Below are 20552 nucleotides of genomic sequence, written 5' to 3'. Positions count from 1 at the left end.
AGAGGAGGACTAACACCATCACCAGATTTCGTGGTCGCAGCTTGATTATTTTGAAATGATACTTAATAGTTTATGGCCACCCGCCACACGGTGCCAACTCTGTGTGACTCGGGAACACGCGACAGACTCTAGTCAGCAAGGTGGAGGTACTGGACGCCCTTTCAGCCGATAAGGTCGGCTGCCGCCACCGACAGAAAGACACGAGGGGGACGCGTCAGTCCGTGAGCTGGCGGCAGCACAGTATCTGAGCGCCAGTAAACTGTCGCCGAACTGAGCGGCCGCGACGCTCATAAATCTCGAGTCTTTGCGCGGATCCCGAAATATGAGGGCGGCGGGCCTATTCTGGACGCAGCCCTTCGCTTTTCCTTTCTTATTTTTTTCCCCATCAGGCCCCCCTTTGTCGGGTGTGATTTGTGGCCGCGAGAGGGGGAGCAGGTGCTACTTACTGCGCCGTGATCGGCCGCAGCGTCAAGTTCCTGGTGGCGCACTGTCTGGCGGGAGGAGACCCGAGTTTTTAACAGGCAGATGCGGGCGCTCGGTCCACCCTTGTACGTCTGCTTCTTCCAATTTTATTTTTACTTATCAGTTATTTACATTTCCCCAGTAGTAGGAGGACTGGAAACGGCCATACTGTCGCTCTTTATCATTTGAGTGTGCTACTCAGTGGAAAATCGCCATGGCGAGACCGGGACTGTGTAAATGTACGGGATAAAAACGTATACGTAAACTCCATGTATAGGTCCTGGCGGGCCGATCCGTACTGAACGACCGCCGTGTCATCCGCCAATGGCGTCACTGGATCCGGTATGGAGAGACGCGAGTTCAGCACACCGTTCTCTCCGCTGTTGTCAATTGCTTTGACCTGGAGCCGCTACTACTCGGTCAAGTAGCTTCTCAGTTGGCATCATGAGAATGAGTACCCCCCGTTCCAGTCCTCACGCCAAGGAAAAATCCCTGTCACTAGATAACAGAACGCAGAATGTCATTCTCAATGGGGAGAAGTCTTCCGTAGTAAGAGTAATTTCAGGTGTGCCGCAGGGGAGTGTCGTAGGACCGTTGCTATTCACAATATACATAAATGACCTTGTGGATAACATCGGAAGTTCACCGAGGCTTTTTGCGGATGATGCTGTGGTATATCGAGCGCTTGTAACAATGAAAAATTGTACTGAAATGCAGGAGGATCTGCAACGAATTGACGCATGGCACACGGAATGGCAGTTGAATCCCAATGTAGAGAAGTGTAATGTGCTGCGAATACATAGAAAGGAAGATCCCTTATCATTTAGCTACAATATAGCAGGTCAGCAACTAGAAGCAGTTAATTCTATAAATTACCTGGAAGTACGCATTAGGAGTGATTTAAAATTGAATGATCACATAAAGTTGATCGTCAGTAAAGCAGATGCCAGACTGAGATTCATTGGAAGAATCCGAAGGAAATGCAATCCGAAAACAAAGGAAGTAGGTTACAGTACACTTGTTCGCCCACTGCTTGAATACTGCTCAGCAGTGTGGGATCCGTACCAGATAGGGTTGATAGAAGAGAGAGAGAAGATCCAACGGAGAGCAGCGCGCTTCGTTACAGGATCATTTAGTAATCGCGAAAGCGTTACGGAGATGATAGCTAAACTCCAGTGGAACACTCTGCAGGAGAGACGCTCAGTAGCTCGGTACGGGCTTTTGTTGAAGTTTCGAGAACATACCTTCACCGAGGAGTGAAGCAGTATATTGCTCCCTCCTACGTATATCTCGCGAAGAGACCATGAGGATAAAATCAGAGAGATTAGAGCCCACACAGAGGCATACTGACAACCCTTCTTTCCACGAACAATACGAGACTGGAATAGAAGGGAGAACCGATAGAGGTACTTAAGGTACCCTCCGCCACACAGCGTCAGGTGGCTTGCGGAGAATGGATGTAGATGTAGATGTAGAACCCAGGTCCTCCACATGTCAGTCAGCCGTCCTACAGAAAAAGTCTCCTTAGGGCACAATCAGCCACAACACCATTTCTACAGAAGTTTATCCACCTGATTCGTGCTTTGAAACTCAAGTAAACGCCGCTACTCCCATTAACAATAAAACATTCAGATACTAACTTAACAGCAAATGTCACAATAAAATAATCGCATCGGCCAAAAATCGTAAGAACTTCCCTGGAAACACAACACTAATAGTGTAACACTACCTCTGGTCTAGACAACAATCTCAATTTGCCTAGTAAGACAGTCGAGAAATATGTCCAGGTATATTATCCAGTTGAAACCATTCACTGATGGTTAGATTCCACACAGCTACGAAATTGAGGGAACGTTCATTATTACTGTCTATCACCTGCTGTTGCAAATAGTGACAGACGTTTTCTGTGGGATTAAGACTGACTAATTTAATGGGCTACTCGAGGAGCGATAGGCTGTCTCGAGTCTTCGCCAATCCAATAATGTATGTGTGCAGCCCTGTTAATATGGCTGCTGTCATCTTGGAAGACTGGAATGTGTACAACACAGTCATCATGAATACGTAGAAAGCCACGCGGGCCAGCCGCGCGGTCTTGGGCATCTTGCACGGTCCGCGCGGTTCCCTCCGTCGGAGGTTCGAGTCCTCCCTCGGGCATGGGTGTGTGTGTAGTCCTTAGCGTAAGTTAGATTAAGTTAGAGTAGGTAACGTGTAAGCTTAGGGGCCGATGACCCTGTGAGTGTGTGGGTTTTATTTTGTCAAGTTGCACAATGGATTGATAGAAGTATCCTTTGGCTCCTGCAAGAAACAATTTCCACCTCACACCACCACAGAAGTCAGACAGACGCTCCTAATGTACCAACAAAAACTGCTTGAAAAACATTCAGCAACAAATATCTTCTGGAGTCGTCCGCTGTAAGGAAAGGACACAAAAATATTCTATATATTTTCTTACGTAACTAGTGGGATACTTGGGTACAGGAGTATTGCTAATTAGTGTACGAAAAACATTAAACGAACGAAAAATCTGAGAAATCAAGTGAAACTTTTCTTATAAAATGATAATAAATTGCTGGGTTCTTTTCGGAACAGTAGATTGCCTCTTATGGATAGGAATGCTATTATTTTATAAAGTATGGAAAGGTTCTTTTCTCCCTTTTCTTTAAGAATGTTATTTACTTGGCAGAATGGCTGAGAGCCGCGCCTACACAACTTGAATAACTTTTCCAGGTATGGTCAAGGCTGTCACGTGAGAAATGTAATGGAGTGTACTGTTATGGAGGACAGATGGGGCTTGCATACGCTGTGTCGCACAATACCGTGAGCTGCGATGACAGCTGCTTCCGTCACTCGCTGCTGACAAATAACACAACTATCTCTTTCTATCTGGATTGACCTTTGCCAATTAAACTCTCCCTACGCCTTGATGAAGTCAAGGATTCCTATCTGCCCCTAGTCTAACTATTGGCGTGGTACACCAGTCAGATAACCAGTCCACCGCGATGCCACTCAGTACTCGCTCACAGGCGTTGAACTATACTCTGTCTGTGTTCACAACGCACATAATTGTGGTGGCCAACACAGTGAACAACGCTTGATCGCGAACGACTCAATATGGAGTGTCACTCTGATTCACTAACGACAGAGGTGCACTCCCAGGGAAGTACTGAGGAGAGACTTTGTTCCTCGCTCTTTGCGTACGCGTACGAGCGCACTCGCTCTTGTTACGTGTTCCCGCTCCAAGAGCGACAACAGAACGGCCCGTCACTCTGGAAAAGTTGCCAGGGTATATCATTCACTGCCTTTCCATCATTCCTCTGACTCTTTGCGTCAGAAATATTCCACCAATCAGCATTACTTTTTTAAACGGTAGAATGACGTTTCATTTAAGTCGACCAATGCGGAAATCTGTAGCATCGCCGTTAGGCGTATACTGTCCTGTGAGAACTCCATAGCTATGCGGTCGGTCCGTGAAAAAATGGGTCTTCTGGGCGCTCCCACACAATGTAGAGGAATTTGCTTTTAAGTCGAACACAAAGGTCGTTATCCCTTCGCTCTGGCAAAAGCTGTCTTCTCTCTGGGCAGTCGCTTCAGCCGAAGTAGGTGTGTTGCTGACCCAGCCCTCTGAAGGGATGGTCTTCCCAGCAGGCTGGTTTCCTCTTTGGAACGAAAATTCCTGTGGCCGTCATGTTGTGTACGCCAGCCTCGACTTTTTTCAACCTCGGTGCGCACTTGCAATTTACTTATTAGATTTGCATATCGCTTACATGAATTCATACAAAATTGATTCTACCTTATCGAGTTTTGGTTCGAATAAAGCGTCTTGATGTACAGAATACGATTGTGAGGACGGAATATGTAAGAAATGAAGGTCAGGAGACCACGCCACCTTACAACCTCAGCAGTTTGGTCCCAAAAGACCTTATCACAAATTTCCAAAAACAATATGTAGAAGAATGGGCAACATAAGGTCACCGAGAATTTTGAAAGAGACTAATGTTTCATGCTCACAATAACCTGAATAAGTCATCGTAAGATAAAGATCACTGAAACGACAACTAGCAACCTTCGGCTTGAACTATAAGGGACAGTGAAATGAAAGCGACCACCTGCCACCATGGAACCATGGTGTGCTTTCATTTAAAAGTAATCAAGCATTAAGACATTTATCGCTCTGGTAGACGACACCATGAATTCCTTTATAGTAGAACGCTGTCGGCCGCTAACGCATCCGCAATCGCTTCATGCATTTCTTTCTTCAGTTAGCCAACGATGTGAAAATAACACTCCGAATGATCCGGACTGAACGGAGGATGTTGCAGTGTTTCCCAACCAAATTGCTGTGGTTTAGCGTTCATCCGGTCAGCAGTGTGGGGGGCGGGAGTTGTGCAACGGAATGCTTCCTTCCGACAGTATTCCCGGGCGTTTTGGGCTTATGGGCGCCGCAGTTTATGCAAAGTGTCTCTACAGCGCTGCCTACTGATTGTGGTGCTACGTTGAAGGAACTCGACGTTCAGAGAGGCCCAGCAATCGAGGAAGATCATCATGACTCCCCGGTCAGACTTTTTTTGGAGAGATGTGGGATGTTTCCACTGATTGTGTTCGGGCTGTCGGAATGCTATCGGACGGAATGGCTCTGAGCACGATGGGACTTAACTTCTAAGGTCATCAGTCTGTCGGACGGAATGATCCTGTTGGACGGTAATGCTCGCCACCACATTGCCATTCTGGTGATTTGTTTGGAAAACACGGCAAAATCATATGTACAGCTCAAATATTTTCCTTTGTGATTTCACATCTCGGCGACCTGAAAAAATACGTGTCTGGACGTCGGTTTCAGCTGGACGAGGAAGTGCAGGAGTGGGTGCGGTTGTGAGTCCGACAGCGACCGACAGCTTTCAATGAAACAGGAACTGATCTTCTTGTCTCCCGGTGAGACAAATGTTTTAACGCGTGTGTTGGTTGGTTTTGTGACCCGCCACGTTAGCCGAGAGCGCTAATGAGCTGCTTCGTGGGCTCGGGTAGGCGCGCCGGCCCCGGATCGAATCCGCCCGGCGGATTAACGACGACCGTCGATGTGCCGGCCAGCCTGGATGTGGTTTTTAGGCGGTTTTCCACATCCCCCTAGGTGAATACCGGGCTGGTCCCCCTGTCCCGCCTCAGTTACACGGCTCGCAAACACCTGAACACCTTCGCATTATTCCATGGATTGCACTAGTCGCAGACAGTTGGGGTACGCTAATTCCGTCCCAGGTGGTACCGGGTGGTGGCAGAAAGGACGTCCGGCCACCCCTTAATCTAACATTGCCAAATCCTATCAACCATGCCGTCCCTGCGGGAAAAAGGCACAAGCGAAAGTAGAAGAGGAAGAAGAAGAAGTGGTTAGTTTTGTGGCGGGTGTTCGGTTTTCATTTGATTGCCCCTCATGCATCCATCACTCACTGTTAGATAAACTTTTCATTAAACCATCAATGTACACGGCGTCTTGTTTCATATGAAAAGAGGGAAAATCGCGACTCCTCTGGCCTTACTACACGCCCCTATTCACCCACTGTCCAGTTTTTCTGCTTTGTCCCCCACACCAAATATCAGTTGTACGCCCTACCCTTCGCAATTTTCGATCGGAAAAAGCATGAAATGGACCTGCGTTCACTTGCAGCAGCAATTCCTGTCGGAATGGAAACGGATTGTCAATAACAAACAGTGACACTCCTCTCTGGTCCCTGTCGGCTACGACCTCTTAGGACCCCTGTTCTTACGCTATACTATATAGCTGCGAGCGATACACCGTTCCCTATAGACACATCGGTCAGTACGCGCTTATACACTTACAAATAGGACGCTTCACTCACGTCGTGATCGCGGGCACACGATGCTATTCTATCGCTTCTTCACGTCGGACCTCTTAATCATCTGATTCCTTACATTTTTAAATGCACACACTGCCATTTGATTGTATTGTTGTCCATTTAATTACGACCGAGGTTTCGGCCTTTTATGCCGTTTACAAGTGATTGAGTTTATGTCACTAACAAATATCGCAGGACATCAAGCTCAAAACTAGTCATAAAGTAAGAAAAATATTGGCTCCCCACGAAATGCCAGATGCTCATGGGGAACGAATATTTTTCTTAATTTACGATCAATTTTGAGCTTGATATGCTGTAATACATGTTAATGACGGAAACGCAATCGTTTGAAAACGGCCAGCCGGGTTGGCCGAGCGGTTCTAGGCGCTACAGTCTGGAATCGCGCGACCGCTACGGTCGCAGGTTCGAATCCTGCCTCGGGCATGGATGTGTGTGATGTCCCCAGGTTAGTTAGGCTTAAGTAGTTTTAAGTTCTGGGGGACTGATGACCTCAGCAGTTAAGTCCCATAGTGCTCAGGCTGTTTGAGCCATTTTTTTGGTTTGAAAACGGCATAAAAGGACGAAACCTGGGTCGTAATTAACTAAACACCAATACAGTCAAATGGCAGTGTTTTCATTTAAAAATTATTGTATGACTGTTGCTCAGCAACATCAAAGACTGATTCTGTACAGCTGACTGGTACACACGCACAGCCGGTCGGAGTGGCCGTGCGGTTCTCGGCGCTACAGTCTGGAGCCGAGCGACCGCTACGGTCGCAGGTTCGAATCCTGCCTCGGGCATGGATGTGTGTGATGTGCTTTGGTTAGTTCGGTTTAAGTAGTTCTAAGTCTAGGGGACTGATGACCTCAGAAGTTAAGTCCCAAAGCGCTCAGAGCCATTTGAACCAGCCAACACACACACATACACACACACACACACACACACACACACACACACACACACACACACACACACACACCACATTTCACGGCTTACGTACCGGTGGAGCCTCACTTGACCGCCGAGCACCAGTTCTACACCATCCACAGCTCTCCAAATCGACCAGTGTGCTCATTTCAGGGTGTAACAAATACATGGTACATATAATTAAACTTTTACTGCTTGAGAAGGTCTGGACATAATTTCGCAGTTTTTTGCAAACGGTGGATCACGAAATGTTCAGGTGTCGTGACAGCTCGTGCACTGTTTGAAGATCGCACATTGCGTCCAGCATCTTCATCCACGGCAACGGTAACTTCTTCGGTTTCTGCCAGGAGCAATTCCAAAGTCGCCCGTCAGTTCGAACTTCGGAATCATGTCCTTCAACGCCGGTGTGGAAAGATGATTTCTCCGTACTTCTTTGGTGTGTTGATAGTCACGAAGACCAGTAGCACAATTGCTGTTGTTTTGATACAACAGCTTTACGAGTAGAGGCCTGCACACCTTGTCCACACTCATGTTGACTGTCTGCAACTGCAACCTACACTGACGCTTGTGTTCAACCCTACCTTGCAGTACCAATAACGGCGTCCAACAGCAAGTCGTGACACTAAAACTACTAACAACGCAAATACTGCAGCGCAAAGTCTAAACTTCGTTCCTATAATGTGGGGCACCCATACGGAAATAGTTTTCCCTCTACACCGGCTCAAGTAGAAAAAGTTTAATTACAACCACCCTGCATTTTATCCGGTAGTGTTTCATTCACAGTATCATTATAAGCGAATAAAGAATTGCCGACACATCACTGATTATTTCATCCTACTCGCACAATTACCATGAAGATTGCTGTAAACGAGCAAAATCAGTCGAGTTTTCCGTACTCTTCACGCTTTGCTACGTACAGAACAAATAATTTTCCTCGTGCTTAAGATTGAACTAACAAGAAATTGTTCCCCGCATACAGTTTCTGCTGTAATGATCGCGACTAAAATAATCGAAACTAATCAAACACCAATATTATTCTGGAAAATTGTGAACTCACATTTCGCTGTTAACGAATGCCCCGTGTCAGGGGTCATACCGACAATATACTTTGACACTGCATCGCTTCGTGCTGCCCTTATCTAAATGCAGGAAACGGCAGAGTCTTATTTAAACTGCTCGTACCTCATCGTTCTGTTTAACTGAAATGTTTTAACAGTGTGTGCTCCTGAATTCTTGACTGTTTGGGAATGAAGTCCCAACTATTTTCATTTCCTATTTGCTCTCATCTTTTCTGAATCCATAAATTCACCGGGACGTGGAAACAGTACGAAAAATATGAGCCATTTCCAGTTTGCGTGCTGATGAGCGCAGACTGCTTTGCAGACAAAAGTTGGTGCTGTGTTTGGTCGAACTGGATAACGAGTGCTATCATCAACAATCATTCGCATTGTTTGTCACTAAATATATATGCTCTAAAACGTTGTACAGTCTCCAGCTTACCGGGTATATTTACAATTTAAAACGTTTTGAACATTTTTCCAGTATTATTTTTTTTTCAACTTGATATCGCACAGTGGGATTATTTTCATTAAATAGAACTCATTTGCTTCCAAAAACTTGCATTAATTGTCCCTCACAATGCCTTAAGAACGAAGCCTTTTTTCTCAATAATTTGCATTACTTTTTTGTTTCATGTACTCTCTGTTAAATGTCACTGTTATGCTTGAATATGCAAAAAGTTTTGTGTATCATAACTTACAAGTTCATAACGTCAGAACGTTGCTGGTTTATGCAGTATTGTGTACAGGGTGGAGCAAATTAATGTGACCCAGAGAACAGAGCTACAGGGTACAAAGAAACACAGCAGAGGAAAGGAAATACGGCACTAACGTGACGACAGCAGATGTTGAAAGTCAACGCTACTAATCGCGTCGCAGATTTGGGCCCTGGTCAGCAAGTTTCTGACTCCTACTAAATGTTCCGGTGCAGTTCTTTAAGACTATGAGGGTTGTTACGATACACCTTAGACTTGAGGGCTCCCCACACAAGGTAATCGCACGCTGACAGGTCAGGTGACGTGGGTGGCCAGCTAAGGCCGCGATCAGACTGACCTCTGCTAATAACTCCTTCAGGTGTGAGGATTGTGTAAATGTGCTCCAAGACTCGGTCCGCTGTATGGGCAATTACTAGATCCTGTTGGAAGTAATTATAGGTCTTTTGCCCCTCCTTTAATGCAGCCACAAATGGCGTCAAAATGTTGGCAATGTAATGCGCCTAAGTCATCGTCTGATGAAGAACGATGGGACCAATAATGCGGCGTGCAGACACTGCACACCATACCTCAACTTTCTGGTCACGCAATCGTGTTTTGTGGACATCAGTTAATGACGTCCAGGTTGATCCTCTAATCCTTAAATACCGGAATGGAAACTCAGGGACTATCACCGTTTAGAGGAGTGTTCATACTAGGCTACATACAGTATTTCAACCCCAGACTACACAGTTCCGCAGGTATGGACAATCAGATCAGCTTCGTTCCTGCATTTAGGGCTTTCTAGCGGGTACAACTAATAATTGCACGGAGAGAATAAATAAAAAGAAAACCAGTTTAATGTCACGTGCTGTGGGAACGCTGAAAATCGGCGTGAGTACGGAGGCCGATAGAAAGTAGCTGGCCAAAGTGGCCGAGGGCTTGGAGAGACACAATAGCCCTTTGTAAAAAGGTGGAAGGTATGCGATGCAGCGTAGCTCCGTCGACAGGATGGCGCCATGACAACGACAGGCAACGATTCTTCCTGCCTTGTGCACCTAAAATAGTAGAGACCGAGAAATCGAAAGGCAACAAATCACAGCCCTGCACTTCAATGCGTATGTCCTGTTTAGTAACAAGGAAAGTTGAAATATTCAGGGTATGCAAACAAAGATGGTCTGGCTCCCACGGAATCATCTAGAGAGATTTATTATTTTTTTGAAACAGCAGCTCCTGTAAGATGATATTGTTAAAGTAGCGTGGCGGGAGATACCGATCCCTGACTGGTTGGCAGAAACATTCGTTGAGTGAACCTGTCCAGAGCCGATACCGGTAGAAAACTTCACATCTTCCTGGGCCCCCGTGAGCGTTGGATGTGCACGACTTCTGCTTCGACACACGCGAGGTGGCACGAGGTGGTGGACAGGTTTTGAGTGTAGCAGTTCCTAACATCGTTGCGCTGGCATGGATTTTGCCTCTGCAGGGTCAATTTGTAGCCTAGCCATTTTCGTGTAAATAATTAGCGTGTGAATTAACTTGTGCTACCGAAAAGCTAATCATCAAAAATGGTTCAAATGGCTCTGAGTTCTATGGGACTTAACTTCTAAGGTCATCAGTCCCCTAGAACTTAGAACTACTTAAACCTAACCTAAGGACATCACACACATCCATGCCCGAGGCAGGATTCGAACCTGCGACTGTAGCTCCTAGAACCGCTCGGCCACTTCGGCCGGCGGAAAAGACAAGGTTGTTCGTTAGCACCGCGGTCGCGCGGTTCCAGACTGTAGCGCCTAGAAACGCTCGGCCACTCCGGCCGGCAGCAAATCATCATTATGTTGTAAATGAAGCATGACTACGTTGATTTAGCTTTGCTTATTCCTGTTTGAGACCTGGGGGCGACCTTTCTATCGGTTCCTGCTGATGTTGTAGACATGCCGAACGCAGTGTGTTGGGTGTCTTGTTGTGCGACAGGGCACAGAGGTGGAAGTACAGGTTGAGAACAGTTTTGCTGGAGCATTACAGAGCTGACCTCGTGTGATGGGATCCGCATTAGTACGATATAGCCACAAATTTGAACCGCTTATGCCACACCCACCTTACACCATCGCAAACTCAACACGCCATTCTTAAGGACGCGATATCATCAGATGTGAAAGTTTCTTGTGAGTATGGTTGATAACGTCGGAAATTTCATGTGGCTGTTGGCGTCTGTTGTTGTACATAGGCAAGTTCCAGTGTCAGAAAGCTGCAGTGAGATTCAGGAAACCTGCACAGGTTCCACGCTTGTATGAGGATTTGTAGTCAACTCACAAAGAAAATTAATGTATCGTGTCACGCTTAAGTCAGTGGAAAGACGCATTACTGTTCGCTTGCGCTATCGGCGATTGATCACTGGAAACAGTAGCGACCGTAAAATACCTGCAACAAATATCCGAGCTACCTCTAGTGGAACGACCGAATAAAACTAACTGTAGGAAAAGCAGACGCCAGAATGAGGTTCCTTAGATGAATTAACAAGGAAATGTAGCTCAACCACGGAAGAAGTGGTATACAAACCACTTGTTGGATCGATTCTCGAGAACTGCTCTTCAGTTGTGGGCTCTTACCAGATAGGATTAATATACAGAAAATATCCACAGTAGACTGGCGCGTTTCGTGATTAGGAGGTGGGGAGGGGGGGGGGGGGGAATTCTGCTAAGTACTGGGTGGTCACGAAATAGTTTGTCGCACTCCAGTGTTAGACAACACTAGAGAGGCTGTTCAGATTCCGGGAGTGTGTTCTCCAACAAGAGTCAGGAAAACTGTTAATCCTTCCCGCTTAAATGTCACTGGACAACCACGACGGGACAATGAGAGAATTCGGGGTTCATACAGAGAGCTAACTACAGCCTTTGTTCCTACTGCAGCGTCCTTGAAATGGGATGGACGACAGGGATTGGCGACTGACCCCACAACATAACAAATGCAACGTGTTACGCATTATTGGGAAAGATGTCCCTTTATTGTATCATTACACGATGGCAGAGAAATCAATGGAAGCAGTCACATCCACACAATATCGAACAGTGTGTGTACCGAGCGATTTAAAGTGGACTATATAAAACTAATCGCTCACAGGAGATTTACCAAGAAGTGTTCTTCTCGCGGGCCATTCCCGATTGGAACAGGGAAGGGGGGGGGGGGAGTTGGGGGTGTTGCACAAAGTACCCTCCGCCCTCCCACTCAACATAAGACGGCTTGCGGGTTTTATATGTTTATGCTGATGTAGATAAAAATGAAATTGGTTTTTACTTGGTCCCGTCATGGGTTAACAAATCCTGCCCAACGTGTCTTTTAGCTAATTGATTCCATCGTTAATGAGATTCTGGAATGGCTCTGAAATATTGCTGCTGCAACATATCTACTGGACACAAAACGTTTGACAGCTACAAATTTGTTTTACATTAGTGAATGCGTGAAGTCAAGTGGTGCACAGGAGGGACTGGGGAACAACTATACTTAAATTCCCTGTGTTCCCATCGATACTTTTCAGTCTAGGCTCTACTCACAAACTTTTTTTTCATTGGTCCAGATAGCTTATATATTATACGGCACTTATTGTTTTTCCCTTTGGAAGACAAATAATAACAATCCCTTTCCCATTTCCGAAAACTTTCCACAACATATTGTGCACCTGAAATGTACTTTGGTTTTCTCGGTGGGAGGCAGCGTTTTAAAACGAAAGCAAAGGAGGAGAAAGAAAATAACCAAAGCACAGGCACTAAATTTTTATATGATGCCTGTGTGGGTGAAATGAGGCACATTCAAATAATATTGCAGACACTAGAGCCACCTGGTTCTGACGAAACGTTGCCATGACAGGAATAGTAAGCAGCACGATTCTTTTTGGTCATTATTATGTCTCCTACTGTATTTTCAGAAAGAATAAAGAAAGTAACGTGACTTGCGCACATAATAAATCCTCGTCTTGAAATACATCACAAACAAGGACTCGGTGTCGCTATGTGTGCAGTACTCTCATAGCGCTCCGTTATGTCCGTAGCCATGGGTAACTCACAGCTCGGAGCAGCTGTTAGAAGACTGCCAAATACTATAGGCAAATGAAACTGAAGCCTTATGAGTGGTGCTTGCTGTAGAATCGTCCTGGCATGTAGTACCTTCATCAAGAATCTGGTGAGATTTTCTTCAGCTTCTTCTGCGCTTCAAGGTTTAGGCACTTGTGTCTGCTCCGTTTTCATTTTTCACTGCCACCTCATGCTAGGTCTTCCCTCGCCCCTTCTTACTCTTGGCTGACAAAACATGGCCTAACGTGGGATTCTCTACACTCACTATTTGTAGGTGATATTTTAACAATGTTTTATTTTCTTCAGTCTTTTCATTAATATTATAAATATCTAGTTAATTACTAATAGCACCATTCCCTGTAAGATCTTTCCCAGTAACACCTCTCACTCCCTGAGACATCTCATTTCCGATTCTTGTAATTTACTTTTATCTCCTTGTTTAAGGATCCGTCACCCACTTTCACACAGCAATAAAGGAGTAGCAACGGTTTTATAAAATTTTAATTTTGTATCTTTTATTATTTTGTTCCGGAATGCTTTCTTTACCATTCAGCCTATTGAATGATATTTGCTCCATTCTTGTCCATATGGTAGCTTATATCGCATCCCAAAAAACTGTATTATCTATTAGTACTTTCGAGCGTGGTTGGTAGTGGGGGGGATAGCGTTTCCTATGATGAACCATGATCGTAATTTCCTCTACGGGTATACGAAGGTTATATGCTCTCTTATACACTGATTTCTGTAGCTCATCTTTAGTTTATTCCAAAATTGTTACTTTTGTCAGGATTCATAATGATATTAACATATTTATTTCTATTAATTTGTACACCCGAATTTACTACCTGTTTCGAGTTCTTAATCAAATAATTTATACATCCGTTAAATGAGGTTTGAGAAAGGCTATAGCCCTGTTTAAGTCCCTTGTTGGTTGCGATTTCACCAGTTTCATTATTGCCGACTTTTATTATTACTTTTGTGTTCTTGTATAATATTTTCATAGCTGCAGTAAGTTGTATAGGAAATCCAGCTTTAATCATTACGTCCTTTCCGTTCACTATGTCAAAATATTTTTCGATTCAATAAAGCTATATGTGTCTCTAAACTATATTACCACTGCGTATGCGGCATTTCCGGAACCCACTTTGCTCATCTAATAAAGGGATCTCTGTTACGGTTTTTATACGAAGTATTAATTATTTTTGCAAACATTTTGTAGGCTGAGTTTTGGAGGCAAATTCATCTATAAATTTCACAGTTGCTTCTTTGACGTTTTTTTTTAAAAAAACCTGATATCTCCTCCACATGTATCCTACTCTACTACAGTTATAAAATGAATCTATGACTCATGGTGTGGTAGCCTAGTTATTTGTTTAGCATGGTTACGTTTTCGATTACACTCGTCTTCATTGTCTGGTGTTTTATTCTGCAGGAATTTTTTGTGCCCTGTATCCTCTTCTTCAACGACTTTTGCGATAATTTAATTCCAAACTCTTATTCCTTCCTTTTCCTAACGTTCTTTATTTCCAATGTTTCATATGCCGCTTCCTATTCATTATTTAATATTCTGCCATTCTTTCCTGGATTATTTGAGTGTCTTGGAAATATTTCTGTCGATGACTTTGATAAAATTTTCGAAAATCTACTTATTCTACAAGGTACACCTTAGTGACATCTTCATACTTTGTTTATCTTCTTGGTCTAAGTTTCTTCCCCTTCGCTATCACTGAAACTATTGCGATAACTAAATAGTGACCTGAACAGATATCGCTTCCTCGGTGTGCGTGTGTTATATCTTGATCTTAATTACGTATCCTGTCGTTTGCGATTACGTAGTTTATTATAGATCTATGACTCCTAGTAGTCCATATAATCTTATGTTTCTCTTTTTTCCTAAAAATGTGTTAATGACCCTCAACTGGTTGAAGGTACCAAACCGTATAAGTTAGTCACCATTTTTGTTGATGTACTGTTCTTCGAATGTATGCACAACTCCTGAGATAGATGCTGCGTACTTTAGTACAAAAATCTCCGTAACTGAGAACTGGATATCTTTGAACTACTACAGTTTCCAGTTTGTTGTGTACATTCTGGATTTGTTAATGCCATGTTAATAGCAGAAGTGGCTCTTAATCAGTTAAATGCAAGCAGCATGACGTTCCAACTTCATCTTTCATTGTTTCAGGCAACATATGGATAAAGACCTGGTCAGCTGGAGAACACTGACTGACGTTAATATGAAGTAAAGAACCTATCTCTAACAGGTAACTATGGCTGTTTTTTCTGTTAATTAAGAGTCGATATGGTTTTGAAGAAAGAAATGATGTTCTGTGAATCTATTTCTTCGCATTTTATCCTTGATTTACAGCAGTTTTTAATCGCATTTCTTTCTTGAATTCATCTTGACTACTGATACGTTACTGTAAAGTTCTCGTATGTTTTATGCAATTGTAAATAATTCAGCTTTACTGTTCTGAGACAAAGATGAATGAGCACACTGCATGAGTAGTGAATAAGATCCCTGACTCTGTGTTTAGTCTTATCCGTGGTTGTCTGTTAGTCGGTTGTGCAGCGCTGAGACATTCTTATTTGAGGCACAGCAGCGAGCAATTGAGTTTTTCAGAGAATGAGGTCTGTTACTGTAAATCTGGGGGAATTTATCGGGAATACTTTATTCTGGAGACGGAAATTCATGTAATACTTTCTTGTTACTTATGTTAATTGAGGAGATTTTGGAGGAATTTTAAAGGTATGTTTGTAGTTTTGTTGTTGTGAGAGAATTTCATGATTGTTAGAGTCTTCCTATGTTGTGCGGTCTTTTTGTCAATAATCAGAGTTTGATTTCTTAAAAACGTGTCTCTTTAAAGTAAAACCCACCTCCATGATTCATAGTAAAGTTTTTAATTTTTATCGTGTGTGTACTGCACCTTGCGCCACACGAAGCAGCAGATTGTTTCTGACAAAAAGTATTTAGAGTAGATTATCTGTCTTTAGCTGCTGCGCCTGCTGATTTGTATTTGCTTTCGAGAACATTGGTATCTAGGAACATAAAAACAGCATGGAAACCAAGAGGTAAGTCACTTTAATTTCAGAACAGATCTCATCTTGCATTCTTGGTGAAACAATGTGTAATCAGGATTGGAAGGTGTCGCAGTAGCAAGTACTTTACTTTTCAGTGTACAGTATGGGTAATTTCGGACAGCTATTTTCCTCCGATTAGACCAGTAATTTACTTTTGTAGATATTTTTAGTCTAACATTTCACTCCATATCACGCATCGTTCATAATGACCTTCACTACCGAGTTTTAGTTATACGTTTTCACTGAGCACACAATTAGTGTCTTTTGGCACTTTATTAGATTCATTTTCTTTGTTTCAAATTTTGTATTTCAGGAAGTTTAAAATTTTATTTCACGACACTGCGCAACAAATGGCCAACTAATTCAGTTTTGCTCAGCAACTGAATACGCTTTCAAAAGTACACGTCACATGAGGAGGAAGTTTTCGAAATAAGTGTATTCTGTTTTATCTCATATAGACAAATTTTATCATTTATTGATTTAACGACTGTTAGTACAGACAACTTCAATATACACTTTTTCAACCACCTGACCAAGCTGTAATGTTGCATGTAAGTTCTAAAGTTACCAATTACAAAGTTCTTGTACGTCTTTTACATATAGTTGCCAAATGAAGCAAAATGGAAATAAAGCAATCCACAAATATGGTAGAGTAGATCTTTACTTTATTTATTGGTACTATCATGAATCGAACCTCGCATAACGTTATTACTTATGATTTAACGACCATTAGAACAAACAATTTCAATATACACTTATTCAACCACGTGACCAAGTTGTAATGTTGCATGTAAGCTCTAATGTTACCAATTACGAAGTCCCTGTCCATCCTTTAAATATAGTTGCCAAATGAAGCAAAATGGAAATAAAGCAATCCACAAATACAGTAGAGTAGATATTTACTTTGTTTATTGGTACTCATTGCAAAGACTTGATAGAAGCTTTGCATGTGACATATTTTTGTATTTTTCTCTTTTATGCATTTTAATATAAATGTAAACTCAAAAAAGTATGAAAACAGCAGAACAAGTGCTATTAAATTGTAAGCCAAGAAAGACGTAAAATATTCACCTGAAGCTGACTGAATAGTCGTCAGCTGAAATATCCCGACTATACGCCTAAATTATCCGGCTGCAACCCCGAAACCTCACTGAATGCTCATTACGCTGAAAAAAAAACTTAAAGAAGCACAAGTAAGAACATATTTCTCCGTAATGCAGAGCATGATAATAGTATAAAGAATGAACTATTTAAAGAACATGTGTACAACGCAGATCGTCCGTACTCTGGCGTAAAATGATACAGTTTGTGGCACACGTCACAGTATCTGCTTGCGTAGATCCACAAAATCACACATTGGTTGGCTTAGCCACCATGGAATTCAGAGTGGTTAAACATCTATAATGAAAATCCAAGGGCATCGAATGAAATAACAGTTACTGATTTTCTTTTCCTCAGGTTTCAAGAAAAGGGCTATCGCTTCATCAGCTAGAGATTTGCTATTGGTATTAAGTAATAAGATTCAATGAGTTATCTAGCTGAAGTCGACATGATAACCTGCATGTCTTCAGAAAGAAGCTTATCAAAGCGGGCTGGATGCATCATTTGTTAAAAATGATAGCAAATAGGTGGTTGCTTGTGACTATGTAGCACAATTACTAAGCAATAAGAAAATGAGGTTGACAAAAATGTAATGTGTAAACGAAAATAAGTAGGATCTTCCATGACAAAAAAATAAAAAATTAAAAAAAACCCAGTGCAATCTGATCATTTAATCACGGCATTCCAGAGCACCCATGGACGCAAACTGGGAAAGACAAAGAAAGGAGTAGATAAAATATTATGTACAATGTACAATCTTAACTGTTTTGAAATGTGATTCAGACAGCGTATAAAGATTGTAGTGGACAATAAATATAAGGAAATAGAATTGTACGCGACCGCATTCTAGAATACGGAATTCTTTCTATGTGGTGATGATGCTCTGTGGAGAAATTTTCGTAGTTGCGGAGTTGCGGAATATCGAGCGTGTAACGCGAAACTGGGTTACAAAAATTTTAAATCGATATGATTACATCACATGAGACAAAGAAATGATGCTACACAGCTACTTCCATTTTCTAGGATCAACTTGCAGCAGATAATCACATAGTAAAATTTAATGTAGATGAAATGATAGTATATTTTAAGTAAGATTGAGTTCTCCTATACGAAGCAATCGGTCCTTGCCATCATTGATCTTTGTGCCTTCTATAGCTGATTGATGGGGACGTATGAGGGTGGAAGAGGGGTGAGTACGGGGGAGTACTTATAGGAAAGTAAGAACAACAAGAAACCACAAGAAAAAAGTATCTGCAGTAAGATGTGGCAGTAAAGCAATTATCGTCCAATGTAATTCACAGTGGTCTAGGCGTAGCGCCTCTTACGTCCTTCTTCCCGGTTTCAGTCCCAGCCACTGCTTAAATTTTTAAATAAAAATCATCAGCGAGTGCGACCAGATAATTCCGGTAGATGGAGTCATCCTCGATAAGCCAACAGTCTTGTCAAAGAGAGCGATGGTGCGAAGAGAGGTTCAGACCACCCTCTAGATATTGGGGTGGTAAACTGCCCTAAAAAAGCGGCTGAATCAACAATGATCAACGGCACGAAGATGCAGAATGCTCTGAAAACCACTTCACTGAAGACATACAGTGTCTAGCCTCAGGACACGTGGTCTGATTAACAAACTGGCATGATGATCCCTCCATCGGCACAAAATTCCGGATTAGTACCCCATTCCGATCCCCGAGAGGGAAACACGAAGTGGGAGGTAACAGTGTAAAATTAGGTTTAATGACCAATGAAAGGGTAACATTCTACGAACAGGAGAGTGGAATGTCAGGAGTCTGAATGTGCCAGGAAAGCTAGAAAATCTCGAAAGTGAAATGCAAGAATTGGATCTTGCTATAGCAAGGGTCACCGAAGTGAAACAGGAAAAAGGTAAGGATTTCTGGTCAGACGATTGTAGGATAAGGTCAATAATGGCAGAGAATGAAAAGTAAGCGAGTAAGTTACTCTAAACAATTCAGTGATAGAATTATTGTTTTGAGAAACAACAGTAAACCAATAACAGCAATGATTGAGGTACACATGCCGAGGTCACATGCAGAAAATTGAGAGACAGAGAAAGTGTAGGAAGGCACTGAACGAGTAACTCAGTATATAAAAGATGATCTAATAATCATGGGGGACTGGAACGCTGTGGTTCAAAATGGTTCAAATGGCTCTGAGCACTATGGGACTTAACATCTATGGTCATCAAATGGTTCAAATGGCTCTGAGCACTATGGGACTCAACATCTTAGGTCATCAGTCCCCTAGAACTTAGAACTACTTAAACCTAACTAACCTAAGGACAGCACACAACACCCAGTCATCACGAGGCAGAGAAAATCTCTGACCCCGCCGGGAATCGAACCCGGGAACCCGGGCGTGGGAAGCGAGAACGCTACCGCACGACCACGAGCTGCGGACGGAATGCTGTGGTACGGGAAGGAATTGAAGACGGTGTTACAAGAGAAGTAATGGGAATGAGAGAGGAAAAAGGCTAATTGAGTTCTGCAGTAGACTCATGCAGATAACAGCGAATACACTGTTCAAAAGTCACAAGAAGTGGAGGCATACTTCGAAGTCGCCTGAAGACAGGGGAAGATTCCAGTTGTATTATATGATAGAGAGATTCAGAAATCACCTATTAGACTGTAAGGCGTATCCGCTAGCAGATATAGACTCAGACCACAATTTAGTAATGATGTAGAATAGGCTGAAGTCTAATAGGAATGAACGTGAAAGGAAATGTGATACTGAGGTACTGAGGAATTATGAGAAGTTATCTGATGGTGCAGATAATGTGAGAATGAACACCACAGTTCAGCTGAATAGGAATGGAAATCGATAAAAAGGGCAACTACAGGAATTGGACAAATGCCGGTACAAAAGTAACTGCGAAAGAAACTTTGGTTAACAGAAGAAGTACTTCAATTGATCAACGAAAGAATGAAGTACAAAAATGCACAGGAACAGATACGAATGCAGAAATACCAGTGTAAGTCACTTAGGACTGAAATAAATGGAAGTGTAGGGAAGTTAATGCGAAATGGCTGCAGAAAAGGACTGTCTCAGCATATAGAAAAGTCATAACAACCTTCGATGAAATTAAAAGCAAAGGTGCCAACATGCAGAGTGCAGGACAAATGCCACCGTTAACGGCAGAGGAGAGAGCAGACAAGTGAAAACAGTGGGCTGAAAGCCTTTGCAAGAGGGAGAAAATATCCACTGATGTGATAAAAGAAGTGGAAGTCGATACGGAAGACGCAGGGGATCTAGAATTACAGTCTGAGTTGGCTAGTGCTTTGAAACACTTCAGATTAAATAAGGCAGCG

The 20552-nt window shown here is 42.9% G+C and overlaps 1 long non-coding RNA gene across 4 annotated transcripts in view; it reads left to right on the top strand.

Annotated features, from left to right (window-relative positions):
• LOC126100608 (uncharacterized) overlaps positions 1–20552 on the top strand; it is an 807357-nt gene that overhangs the window by 735376 nt on the left and 51429 nt on the right. For 3 of the 4 annotated variants that reach the window (XR_007522189.1, XR_007522187.1, XR_007522188.1), the window contains one exon: positions 15236–15314. The exons of the other annotated variant lie outside the window; for it this stretch is intronic. This is a non-coding gene — a long non-coding RNA (uncharacterized LOC126100608). The remainder of the gene's footprint in view (positions 1–15235; positions 15315–20552) is intronic. 4 annotated transcript variants of the gene reach the window in all.

This window comes from Schistocerca cancellata, chromosome 9, assembly GCF_023864275.1.
Source record: "Schistocerca cancellata isolate TAMUIC-IGC-003103 chromosome 9, iqSchCanc2.1, whole genome shotgun sequence".
Lineage (NCBI taxonomy): Eukaryota > Metazoa > Arthropoda > Insecta > Orthoptera > Acrididae > Schistocerca > Schistocerca cancellata.
This window is presented reverse-complemented; position numbering and strand designations above follow the sequence as displayed.